Source organism: Oncorhynchus masou, chromosome 17, assembly GCF_036934945.1.
Source record: "Oncorhynchus masou masou isolate Uvic2021 chromosome 17, UVic_Omas_1.1, whole genome shotgun sequence".
NCBI classification, from domain to species: domain Eukaryota; kingdom Metazoa; phylum Chordata; class Actinopteri; order Salmoniformes; family Salmonidae; genus Oncorhynchus; species Oncorhynchus masou.
The window spans coordinates 2,341,198-2,355,401 of NC_088228.1; the positions used below are offsets into that span (position 1 = coordinate 2,341,198).

Consider the following 14,204-nt stretch of genomic DNA (forward strand, 5'->3'; position numbering starts at 1 on the left):
ATTTAGACAGTGTGTCATATAGACAGTGTGTTATAGACTGATTTAGACAGTGTGTAGACTGATAGACAGTGTGTCATATACACTGATTTAGACAGTGTGTCATATAGACTGATTTAGACAGTGTGTCATATAGACTGATTTAGACAGTGTGTTATATAGACTGATTTAGACAGTGTGTTATATAGACTGATTTAGACTGTGTTATTAGACTATAGACAGTGTGTTATTAGACAGACAATGTGTCATATCGACTGAAGACAGTGTGGACAGTGTGTCATATAGACTGATTTAGACAGTGTGTTATATAGACTGATATAGACAGTGTGTTATGACAGTGTGTATATAGACTGATTGAGACAGTGTGTCATAAGACTGATTTAGACAGTGTGTTATATAGACTGATTTAGACAGTGTGTCATATAGACAGTGTGTTATTAGACTGATTTAGACAGTGTGTTATATAGACAGTGTGTTATATAGACAGTGTGTTATATAGACATTCAGACATGTTATATAGACTGTGTTATATAGACTGATTTAGACAGTGTGTTATATAGACAGTGTGTTATATAGACTGATTTGTGTCATATAGACTGATTTAGACAGTGTGTTATATAAGTGTGTGTTATATAGACTGATTTAGACAGTGTGTGACTGATTTCAGTGTGTTATATAGACTGATTTAGGGAACAGTTATATAGACTGATTTAGACAGTGTATATTGACTGATTCAGACAGTGTGTCATATTGACTGATTTCATTAAAAGACTGATTTAGACAGTGTGTTATATAGACTGATTTAGACAGTGTGTCATATAGACTGATTTAGACAGTGTGTCATATAGACTGATTTAGAGACTGATTTAGACAGTGTGTCATATAGACTGATTCAGACAGTGTGTCATATAGACAGTGTGTTATATAGGGAAAGTGTGTTATATAGACAGTGTGTTATATAGACTGATTTCTTGAGACTGATATAGACAGTGTGTTATATAGACAGTGTGTTATATAGACTGATTGAGACAGTGGAGGGAGTGTGTCATATAGACAGTGTGTTATATAGACTGATTTAGACAGTGTGTTATATAGACAGTGTCATATAGACTGATTTAGACAGTGTGTTATATAGACAGGGAGACTGATTGAGAGTTATATAGACTGATTTAGACAGTGTGTCATAGAGACTGATTTAGACATTGTGTTATATAGAGAGATTTAGACAGTGGAGACTGAGACAGTGTGTTATATAGACTGATTTAGAGGGAGACTGATTTAGACTGTGTCATATAGACTGATTTAGACAGTGTGTTATATAGACAGTGTGGACTGATTTAGACTGTGTTATATAGACAGTGTGTTATATAGACTGATTGAGACAGTGTGTTATATAGACTGAGACAGTGTGTCATATAGACTGATTCAGACAGTGTGAGACAGTGTGAGACAGTGTGAGCGAGAGAGACAGTGTGATGAGAGGGACAGGGATAGACAGTGTGAGACTGATTGAGACAGATGAGACAGTGGATAGACAGTGTGAGGAGTGTGTTATATAGACAGTGTGTCATATAGACTGATTTAGAGATAGACAGTGTGAGACTGATTGAGACAGTGGTTATATAGACTGAGATATAGACTGATTTAGACATTGTGGAGACTGATTTAGACAGTGTCATATAGACTGATTTAGACAGTGTGGAGACTGATTTAGACAGTGTGTTATATAGACTGGAGACAGTGTGTTATATAGACTGATTTAGACTGTCATATAGACTGATTTAGACAGTGTGTTATATAGACAGTGTGATATAGACTGATATAGACAGTGTGTTATATGAGACAGTGTGTTATATAGACTGATTGAGACAGTGTGTCATATCGACTGATTTAGACAGTGTGTCATATTGACTGATTCAGACAGTGTGTCATATAGACAGTGTGTTATATAGACTGGACAGTGTGTTATATAGACTGATTTAGACAGTGTGTCATATAGACTGATTTAGACAGTGAGACTGATTTAGACAGTGTGTTATATAGACTGATTTAGACAGTGTGTCATATAGACTGATTCAGACAGTGTGTCATATAGACAGTGTGTTATATAGTGTAGGTTATATAGACAGTGTGTTATATAGACTGATTTAGACAGTGTGGATATAGACAGTGTGGACAGTGTGTTATATAGACAGTGTGTATAGATATAGACAGTGTGGTCAGTGTGGATTTAGACCGTGTGTTATATAGACTGATTTAGACTGGTCAGGTGGTCAGTGTGTCATAGACAGACTGTGTTATATAGACAGTGTGTGACAGTGTGTTATATAGACCGTAGACAGTGTGTCATATAGACTGATTTAGACATTGTGTTATATAGACTGATTTAGACAGTGTGTCATATAGACTGATTTAGACAGTGTGTCATATAGACTGATTTAGACAGTGTGTTATATAGACTGATTTAGACAGTGTGTTATATAGTGATTTGGTCAGACTGATTTAGACAGTGTGTAGACTGATATAGTATAGACTGATTGAGTGGTCATAGTGATTTGTGTGTCATATAGACAGTGTGTTATATGGTCAGTGTGTCATATAGACCAGTGTGTTATATAGACTGATTGAGACAGTGTGTTATATAGACTGATTTAGACAGTGTGTGGATTTCAGTTATATAGACTGATTTAGACAGTGTCATATAGACTGATTTAGACAGTGTGTCATATAGACTGATTTAGACAGTGTGTTATATAGACTGATTTAGACAGTGTGTTATATAGACTGATTTAGACTGTCATATAGACTGATTTAGACAGTGTGTTATATAGACAGTGGTTATCAGACTGATTTAGACTGTGTTATATAGACAGTGTGTTATATAGACTGATTCAGTGTGTTACCGACTGTGGTCATATAGACTGATTTAGACAGTGTGTCATATAGACTGATTTAGACTGTGTTATATAGACTGATTTAGACAGTGGTAGACTGATTTAGACATTGTGTTATATAGACTGATTTAGACAGTGTAGACTGATTTAGACAGTGGTCATATAGACAGTGTGTTATATAGACAGTGTGTTATATAGACTGATTTGTGGTCATATAGACTGATTTAGACATTGTGTTATATAGACTGATTTAGACAGTGTCATATAGACTGATTTAGACAGTGTGTCATATAGACTGATTTAGACAGTGTGTCATATAGACTGATTTAGACAGTGTGTTATATAGACTGATTTAGACGTGTGGTAGACAGTGTGTTATATGACTGATTTAGACAGTGTGTCATATAGACAGTGTGTTATATAGACTGTAGACAGTGTGTTATATAGACTGATTTAGACAGTGTGTCGTGACAGTGTGTCATATAGACAGTGTGTTATATAGACTGATATCAGTGTGTTATATAGACAGTGTGTTATATAGACTGATTTAGACAGTGTGTTATATAGACTGTATAGACCGTGTGGACAGTGTGTTATATAGACTGATTGAGACAGTGTGTTATATAGAATGATTTAGACAGTGTGTTATATAGACTGATTTCAGTGTGTCATATAGACTGATTTAGACATTGTGTTATATAGACTGATTTAGACAGTGTCATATAGACTGATTTAGACAGTGTGTTATATAGACAAGATTTAGACAGTGTGTTATATAGACTGATTTAGACTGTGTCATATAGACTGATTTAGACAGTGTGTTATATAGACAGTGTGTTATATGGATTGAGACAGTGTGTTATATAGACTGATTTAGACAGTGTGTTATACATTACATTTACATTTAAGTGTGGTCAGTGTGTCATATAGACTGATTTAGACAGTGTGTAGACTGATTTAGACAGTGGTCACTGATTTAGACAGTGTGTTATATAGACTGATTTAGACAGTTTTTTATAGACTGTCAGGACAGGTGGGCATTACTTTAAAAAATGTCAGAGTAATAAAACAATGAAATTCATGAGCAGTCAAAATGATTAACAAAATGATTAACAGGACAGCGACATTCGTTTCTTGTTGCACACATCAGAGAGAGAGAGGGGGGAGGAAATGTCAGATCTAGCATCTTGAGGGGAGGGAGGGAGCGAGAAGAGAGAGAGAGATGAGAGGGAGGGAGAGAGAGACAGATGAGAGGGAGGGAGAGAGAGACAGATGAGAGGGAGGGGTCAGACAGATGAGAGGGAGGGAGAGAGGGAGAGGGAGGGAGGGAGCGAGAGAAAGACAGATGGGAGTGTGGTGACAGTGTGATGGAGAGGAAGAGAGACTGCAGAGTAGAGTGGTCAGTGTGTGTACCGTGTGGTCAGTGTGTGGTCAGCGGTGGTCAGTGTGGTACCGTGTGGTCAGTGTGTGGTCAGTGTGGTACCGTGTGGTCAGTGTGGTACCGTGTGGTCAGTGTGTCGTACCGTGTGGTCAGCGTGTGGTACCGTGTGGTCAGTGTGGTACCGTGTGGTCAGTGTGTGGTACCGTGTGGTCAGTGTGTCGTACCGTGTGGTCAGCGTGTGGTACCGTGTGGTCAGTGTGGTACCGTGTGGTCAGCGTGTGGTACCGTGTGGTCAGCGTGTGGTGTGGTCAGCGTGTGGTACCGTGTGGTCAGTGTGTGGTACCGTGTGGTCAGCGTGTGGTACCGTGTGGTCAGCAGTGGTGTGGTACCGTGTGGTCACCGTGTGGTCAGCGTGGTACCGTGTGGTCAGCGTGGTACCGTGTGGTACCGTGTGGTCAGTGTGTACCGCGTGGTCAGTGCGTGGTCCGTGTGGTCAGTACCGTGTGGTCAGCCGTACCGTGTGGTCAGTACCGTGTGGTCAGCGTGTCGTACCGTGTGGTCAGTGTGGTACCGTGTGGTCAGTGTGTGGTACCGTGTGGTCAGCGTGTGGTACCGTGTGGTCAGTGTGTGGTACCGTGTGGTCAGCGTGTGGTCAGCGTGTGGTACCGTGTGGTCAGCGTGGTACCGTGTGGTCAGGTGGTACCGTGTGGTCAGCGTGTGGTACCGTGTGGTCAGTGTGTGTACCGCGTGGTCAGCGCGTGGTACCGTGTGGTCAGTGTGGTACCGTGTGGTCAGTGTGTGGTACCGTGTGGTCAGTGTGTGGTACCGTGTGGTCAGTGTGTGGTACCGTGTGGTCAGTGTGTGGTACCGTGTGGTCAGTGTGTGGTACCGTGTGGTCAGTGTGTGGTACCGTGTGGTCAGTGTGGTACCGTGTGGTCAGGTGGTCAGTGTGTGGTACCGTGTGGTCAGTGTGTGGTACCGTGTGGTCAGCGTGTCGTACCGTGTGGTCAGTGTGTCGTACCGTGTGGTCAGTGTGTGGTACCGTGTGGTCAGTGTGTCGTCACCGTGTGGTCAGTGTGTGGTACCGTGTGGTCAGGTGGTCAGCGTGTCGTACCGTGTGGTCAGCGTGTCGTACCGTGTGGTCAGTGTGTCGTACCGTGTGGTCAGTGTGGTACCCGTGTGGTACCGTGTGGTCAGGTGTGTGGTCAGGTGGTCAGTGTGTGGTACCGTGTGGTCAGTGTGTGGTACCGTGTGGTCAGTGTGGTCAGTGTGTGGTACCGTGTGGTCAGTGGTCACCGTGTGGTCAGCGTGTGGTACCGTGTGGTCAGGTGGTCAGCGTGTGGTACCGTGTGGTCACAGCGTGTGGTCAGCGTGTGGTACCGTGTGGTACCGTGTGGTCAGGTGGTCAGCGTGTCGTACCGTGTGGTCAGCGTGTGGTAGCGTGTCGTCCGGTGGTCAGCGTGTCGTACCGTGTGGTCAGTGTGGTACCGTGTGGTCAGTGTGTGGTACCAGTGGTCAGCGTGTGGTACCGTGTGGTCAGTGTGTGGTACCGTGTGGTCAGGTGGTCAGCGTGTGGTCAGCGTGTGGTACCGTGTGGTCAGTACCGTGTGGTCAGCGTGTGGTACCGTGTGGTCAGCGTGGTACCGTGTGGTCAGCGTGTGGTACCGTGTGGTCAGCGTGTGGTACCGTGTGGTCAGTGTGTGCTACCGTGTGGTCAGTGTGTGTGGTCAGTGTGTGGTACCGTGTGGTCAGTGTGTGGTACCGTGTGGTCAGGTGGTCAGTGTGTGGTACCGTGTGGTCAGGTGGTCAGCGTGTCACCGTGTGGTCAGTGTGTCGTACCGTGTGGTCAGTGTGTCGTACCGTGTGGTCAGTGTGTCGTACCGTGTGGTCAGTGTGTGGTACCGTGTGGTCAGGTGGTCAGCGTGTCGTACCGTGTGGTCAGTGTGTCGTACCGTGTGGTCAGTGTGTCGTACCGTGTGGTCACTCAGGTGGTGTGTCGTACCGTGTGGTCAGTGTGGTACCGTGTGGTCAGGTGGTCAGTGTGGTACCGTGTGGTCAGTGTGTCGTACCGTGTGGTCAGTGTGTCGTACCGTGTGGTCAGTGTGTGGTACCGTGTGGTCAGGTGGTCAGCGTGTCGTACCGTGTGGTCAGGTGGTCAGTGTGTGGTCAGGTGGTGTGGTACCGTGTGGTCAGCGTGTGGTACCGTGTGGTCAGTGTGTCGTACCGTGTGGTCAGTGTGGTACCGTGTGGTCAGGTGGTCAGTGTGGTACCGTGTGGTCAGTGTGTCGTACCGTGTGGTCAGTGTGTCGTACCGTGTGGTCAGTGTGGTACCGTGTGGTCAGGTGGTCAGTGTGGTACCGTGTGGTCAGTGTGGTACCGTGTGGTCAGTGTGTGGTACCGTGTGGTCAGGTGGTCAGTGTGTGGTACCGTGTGGTCAGGTGGTCAGTGTGGTACCGTGTGGTCAGTGTGTGGTACCGTGTGGTCAGGTGGTCAGCGTGTCGTACCGTGTGGTGAGTGTGGTACCGTGGTCAGGTGGTCACCGTGTGGTACCGTGTGGTCAGGTGGTGTGGTACCGTGTGGTCAGTGTGGTCAGGTGGTCAGTGTGTTGTACCGTGGTCAGTGTGTGGTACCGTGTGGTCAGTGTGTGGTACCGTGTGGTCAGGTGGTCAGCGTGTCGTACCGTGTGGTCAGTGTCGTACCGTGTGGTCAGTGTGTGGTACCGTGGTCAGTGGTCAGTGTGTGGTACCGTGTGGTCAGGTGGTCAGCGTGTCGTGTGGTCACCGTGTGGTCAGGTGGTCAGCGTGTCGTACCGTGTGGTCAGTGTGGTACCGTGTGGTCAGCGTGTGGTACCGTGTGGTCAGGTGGTGTGGTACCGTGTGGTCAGGTGGTCAGCGTGTGGTACCGTGTGGTCAGGTGGTCAGCGTGTGTGGTGTGGTCAGCGTGTGGTACCGTGTGGTCAGGTGGTCAGCGTGTCGTACCGTGTGGTCAGTGTGGTACCGTGTGGTCAGGGTGGTCAGTGTGTTGTACCGTGTGGTCAGTGTGTGGTACCGTGTGGTCAGTGTGTGGTACCGTGTGGTCAGGTGGTCAGCGTGTCGTACCGTGTGGTCAGGTGGTCATTGTGTGGTACCGTGTGGTCAGTGTGTGGTACCGTGTGGTCAGTGTGTGGTACCGCGTGTCGTACCGTGTGGTCAGTGTGGTACCGTGTGGTCAGGTGGTCAGCGTGTCGTACCGTGTGGTCAGTGTGTGGTACCGTGTGGTCAGCGTGTCGTACCGTGTGGTCAGGTGGTCAGCGTGTGGTACCGTGTGGTCAGGTGGTCAGCGTGTCGTACCGTGTGGTCAGTGTGGTACCGTGTGGTCAGGTGGTCAGCGTGTCGCACCGTGTGGTCAGTGTGTCGTACCGTGTGGTCAGCGTGTCGTACCGTGTGGTCAGGTGGTCAGCGTGTGGTACCGTGTGGTCAGGCGGTCAGCGTGTGTACCGTGTGGTCAGGTGGTCAGCGTGTCGTACCGTGTCGTCTCCATCGGGGTCCTGCAGGGAGCTGTAGTAGGCCGCTCTCTCATCCTCTTCTTCCATAAAGACGGGAGGCTCATATGAGGTCAGGAAGGTAGACACAGGTACAGGTGCTTGTTCAGGTGGTGCTGCCTCTTATTGGACACCTACAGGCATAAACAACATTATCAACAACATCATTACCTATTACTAGCCTGTTCAACCTGTCTTTCGAGTCGTCTGAGATTCCCAAAGATTGAAAGCTGCCAAGGTCATCCTCCTCTTCAAAGGGGGAGACACTCTAGACCCAAACTGTTACAGACCTTTATCCATCCTACCCTGTCTTTCTAAGGTCTTCAAAAGCCAAGTGAACAAACAGATGACCAACCATTTAGAATCCCACCATACCTTCTCCACTATTCAATCTGGTTTTAGAGCCGGTCACGAGCACCTCAGTCACGCTCAAGGTCCTAAACTATATCATAACCGCCATCGATAAGAGACAATACTGTGCAGCTGTATTCATTGACCTGGCCAAGGCTTTCGACTCTGTCAATCACCACATTCTTATCGCCAGACTCAGCAGCCTTGGTTTCTCAAATGACTGCCTCATCGCCTGTTTAAAATGTTCACCAACTACTTCTTAGATTGAGTTCAGTGTGTCAAATAGGAGGGCCTGTTGTCCGGACCAGGTCTGGTGAGTAATCTATGGGTAGTGATCTAACAGGGTTCAATTAAAATAAAGTGGACATGACTAAATATTTCATTTTTAAAATAATGATGTAATTAACTGAAATCCTGCTGCTGATTAACAAATGCCATTGGTTACAACTCTCCTTCCGTGGCCTCCAACTGCTCTTAAATGCTAGTAAAACTAAATGCATGCTCTTCCCCTGAACAGGCAGCCCTGTTCCCAGGCCGTCATTGAAAATAAGAAGTGTTCACTACTCTGGTTAAAAAAAAAAAAAATAATAAATTTTCTGGTCCTCCAATGAATTTGTGGACAACTACAAATACCTAGGTGTCTGGTTAGACTGTAAACTCTGGATACAGCTTCCTAGTTACGCTGTTTAGCATTTAGGCCAAGTTTTAGCTGCAGTAGAAAATTAAGGCTAGCTAATCGGCATCTCCAATCCATTTTTTGTGAACAAAGCATGTTTCACTCATGCTGCCAAACATACCCCATTGTATTGTGTCTGTATAAACTGACCATCCTACTCGATCCTCGTTCCCCCTCCCTTAGCTATGTCATTTATAAAATAGTCCTCCAACACTCTACTCAACAAATTGTATGCAGTCTATCACAGTGCCATCCATTTTGTCACTAAAGCCCCATATACTACCCACCACTACCCAGGATCCTCTACTCTCCTCTCCTCGTTCCCACCTATCATCAATACCCTGGGTCATCATCATCAATCCCACCATCATCATCATCATCATCTACCATCATCACCATCATCCCAACCCACATCATCATCATCCCACCATCATCAACCCTGGGTCCTCATCTACTCACCATCATCATCAATACCATCATCATCATCATTCCCATCATCATCAATACCATCATCATCATCATCCAACACCATCATCATCATCAACACCATCATCATCATCACCATCATCATCACAACACCATCATCATCTCATCATCGTCCCCCTCCCTTAGCTACCCTGCATCATACTCACCATCATCACCATCATCAACTACAGATTCACTCTACTTCCTGTTTCCCACCATCATCATCTACCCAGGATCATCACTCTCCTCGTTTTCCACCTATCATTAAATCATCATACTCTGTCGGGGACCCTCCCTCTGACACCAACTTCCTAGGGACCTCCCTCCCCCCTCCCTTAGCAGCCAGGGGGACTCTAGTCCCCCCCTCCCTTAAAACTGATGTCTATGTCTTCTCCCTCTCCTCCCTTAGTACCCAGATCAGACTTACTACTGGCCTCGTTCGCCATACCCAGGATCCTCTACTCTAAATATGTTCACCTATCACCTCCCTTAGCTACCCAGGGTCCTCTACTCTGTGTATCCTGTCCCTCCCTTAGCTACCCAGGGTCCCTGACCTACTCTCCTCGTTCCCACCTATCAGGAAGTCCCTTAGCTCAGGATCCTCTACTCTATGTATAGCCATGTCCCAGTCCCTTAGATGTCCTCCCTGACTAAATAATCCCTTAGTACCCAGGCTCCCCCCCGAGTTACCCAGGCTCCCGGGTTAGCTACCCAGGTCCTGTCTAGTTAAATAGCTGACCATGTTTTAAACCTATCCTCTCCCTTTAGTAGACCTAATCCATGTAACTTGGCTACCCAGGATCCTCTACTCTATTCCTACCTAACCTCCCTTAGCTACCCAGGATGACTAAATACTGGTCCTTTTTAAAACTAATGAATGTAATTAACTGAAACCCTGGATTTCCATAGTGTTCCTCGCCTGATTAACAAAGTGCTTCATTGGTTAATAAGCTACCCGGGCGCGTTTCACCTATCAGCTTAGGTCCTGTTCCCCTCAGCTGAGGGTTGAGCACCATTTGGGGCGGCAGGGTAGCCTAGAGGTTACTCTCCTCTCCGTTCCCACTATAACCTTCTTAGCTACCCAGGATCCTCTACTCTCCTCTCCTAGTTCCCAGGTTGTATCACCTCCCGAGCTGACTGGGTCCTCTACAAATCTGTCGTTCTCACCTCCCTGAACAGGCAGTTAACCCCTTAGCTACCCAGGCCGTCATTGATAATAAGAATGTGTTCTTAACTGACTTGCCTGGTTAAAAAAAAAAAAAAAAATCCTCTTCACATGGTCCTCCATTGCAATTTGGGGTGTTCTCTACTCTACGGGCAGTTGATTTAACCTGTCCGGGTACTCTCCTCGTTCCCACCTATCACCTCCCTTAGCTACCCAGGGTCCTCTAAGTAAAGGGGAACGTTAGGCTGTGGATACAGCTGGAAAAGAGGTAAGGTCCTCTAGTTACACTGTTTAGCATTTAGGCCGTAGTTTTAGCTGCAGTAGAAACCCTATTGAGAGGCTGAGCCATTGACTCCCTTAGCGACATCTCTACATTTTTGTTTTCAGTTTTCATATCCTGCATGTTTCTGTTATGGACAAATGTTTGAGACAAGACGGTATCTCTGAACTCTCCTCGTTTGTCCCATCTATTGTGTCTGTATAATCACCTCCCTTAGCTACCCAGGGTCCTCTATTCTACTCTCCTCGTTCCCCCTATCTCCCTTAGCTACCCAGGGTCCTCTATTCTACTCTCCTCGTTCCCCCCCCTCCCTTAGCTACCCAGGGTCCTCTATTCTACTCTCCTCGTTCCCCCCTCTCTTAGCTACCCAGGGTCCTCTATTCTACTCTCCTCGTCCCCCTCCCTTAGCTACCCAGGGTCCTCTATTCTACTCTCCTCGCTCCCCCTCCCTTAGCTACCCAGGGTCCTCTATTCTACTCTCCTCGTCCCCCCCTCCCTTAGCTACCTAGGGTCCTTTATTCTACTCTCCTCGTTCCCCCCTCCCTTAGCTACCCAGGGTCCTCTATTCTACTCTCCTCATTCCCCCCTCCCTTAGCTACCCAGGGTCCTCTATTCTACTCTCCTCGTTCCCCCCCCTCCCTTAGCTACCCAGGGTCCTCTATTCTACTCTCTCTCCTCGTTCCCACCTATCACCCCCCTTAGCTACCCAGGGTCCTCTATTCTACTCTCCTCGTTCCCACCTATCACCCCCTTAGCTACCCAGGGTCCTCTACTCTCCTCTCCTCGTTCCCACCTATTACCTCCCTTAGCTACCCAGGGTCCTCTATTCTACTCTCCTCGTTCCCACCTATTACCTCCCTTAGCTACCCAGGGTCCTCTATTCTACTCTCCTCGTTCCCCCCCTCCCTTAGCTACCCAGGGTCCTCTATTCTACTCTCCTCGTTCCCCCCCCTCTCTTAGCTACCCAGGGTCCTCTATTCTACTCTCCTCGTTCCCCCCCTCCCTTAGCTACCCAGGGTCCTCTATTCTACTCTCCTCGTTCCCCCCCTCCCTTAGCTACCCAGGGTCCTCTATTCTACTCTCCTCGTTCCCCCCCCTCCCTTAGCTACCTAGGGTCCTTTATTCTACTCTCCTCGTTCCCACCCCCCTCCCTTAGCTACCCAGGGTCCTCTATTCTACTCTCCTCGTTCCCCCCTCCCTTAGCTACCCAGGGTCCTCTATTCTACTCTCCTCGTTCCCCCCCCTCCCTTAGCTACCCAGGGTCCTCTATTCTACTCTCCTCGTCCTCCCTCCCTCCCTTAGCTACCCAGGGTCCTCTATTCTACTCTCCTCGATCCCCCCCTCCCTTAGCTACCCAGGATCCTCTACTCTACTCTCCTCAGCGTTCCCCCCTATCGCCTCTTAGCTACCCTGGGTCCTCTACTCTACTCGGGGACCTCCCTCCCCCTCCCTTAGCTACCCTAGGTCCTCTACTCTACTCGGGGACCTCCCTCCCCCTCCCTTAGCTACCCTGGGTCCTCTACTCTACTCGGGGACCTCCCTCCCCCCTCCCTTAGCTACCCTGGGTCCTCTACTCTACTCTGGGTCCTCTACTCTACTCGGGGACCTCCCTCCCCCCTCCCTTAGCTACCCTAGGTCCTCTACTCTATTCTACTCTCCTAGCTCCCCCCCAGATGCTCTATGCCTTTGAACTCATCCAGAGGTGAACTAGACTACAAAACATGATGAAATGTCTGGGGAGAGGAGAGGCTTGAGATCCACTGAGGGAGGGGATGTGTAGATACCTTCTTGCTGTAGATGTTGGGGCTCCTCCCAGGAACAGGGATTCCTGCTCTAGTCAGTTTGATGAAATACTTCTGTACGCGGCTGGCCACCTGCACACACAGAGAACAAACCTTTAGCTCAATAGATAATGTATTGGTGTGTGTGTGTGTAGGTGTGGGTGTGTGTGTGTGTGTGTGTGTGTGTAGGTGTGTGTGTGTGTGTAGGTGTGTGTGTGTGTAGGTGTGTGTAGGTGTGTGTGTGTAGGTGTCTGTGTGTGTAGGTGTGTGTGTGTGTGTGTGTGTGTGTGTGTGTGTGTGTGTGTGTGTGTGTGTGTGTGTGTGTGTGTGTGTGTGTGTGTGTGTGTGTGTGTAGGTGTGTGTGTGTAGGTGTGTAGGTGTGTGTGTGTGTGTGTGTGTAGGTGTGTGTAGGTGTGTGTGTGTGTGAGACACCTGTTTAGCGGTCCTGTTGCCCAGGGCGTCAGCTATCTTCTGCCAGCGTTTAGACTCCGCCTCCTCAGGAGAGAACTGCAGCAGCAGATGCTCCAACTTTTTCTACACAGGAACGGCTCCTTTGGGAACGGCTCCTTTGGGAACGGCTCCTTTGGGAACGGCTCCTTTGGGAACGGCTCCTTTGGGAACGGCTCCTTTGGGAACAACTCTATTTAGGAACAACTCTATTTGGGAACGGCTCCTTTGGGAACGGCTCCTTTGGGAACGGCTCCTTTGGGAACGGCTCCTTTGGGAACAACTCTATTTAGGAACAACTCTATTTAGGAACAACTCTATTTAGGAACAACTCTATTTAGGAACAACTCTATTTAGGAACAACTCTATTTAGGAACAACTCTATTTAGGAACAACTCTATTTAGGAACAACTCTATTTAGGAACAACTCTATTTAGGAACAACTCTATTTAGGAACAACTCTATTTAGGAACAACTCTATTTAGGAACAACTCTGTTTGGAACAACTCTGTTTGGAACAACTCTGTTTGGAACAACTCTGTTTGGTTTGGAACAACTCCTTTAGAAACAGCTCATTTAGGAACAACTCATTTTGAAACAACTCATTTAGAAACAACTCACTTTCAACACAGAAACAACTCATTTAGGATGCTCACAAATAACAAACAAAAAAGACACTTTAAAGAGAGGAGATCTCAGATCTCTATGGTATTGTTGTACACTCTTGTCTGAGACAACTAGGAGTTTTAAATGAGTCTAAATGTATTTATTTATTATTTGTAAAAAATAAAGAATGTCTTGTCAGTACCTGTTCCTCCACGGTCCACAGCTGGTTGAAGGTGTCAGGTTTACTCTGGTGACACAGCCGCCCTCGGATCCTCTGGAGATGGACAGACATGTTTAAGACCGCGGAAGGACGCCTAATATTGTGCAGAAGTTGAACATGTCTATACACTGAGTGGACAAATCATTAAGAACACCTGCTCTTTCCATGACATAGACTGACCAGGTGGATCCAGGTGAAAGCTATGATCCCTTATTGATGTCACTTAGACTATGTAGGCAGTAGGGGAATAGACTATGAAGGCAGTAGGGGAATAGACTGCCATTTGGGATGCAGACATTATGTGATATTTGTTCAGGAGAATCTACACAATCAATTAAATTGACTGCTTTACACACACACACACACACACACACACACACACACACACACACACACACACACACACACACACACACACACA

The 14,204-nt window shown here is 47.2% G+C and overlaps 1 pseudogene; it reads right to left on the minus strand.

The window, feature by feature from the left end:
• Positions 1-14,204, minus strand: part of LOC135558079 (ZZ-type zinc finger-containing protein 3-like) — a 39,297-nt pseudogene that overhangs the window by 9,726 nt on the left and 15,367 nt on the right.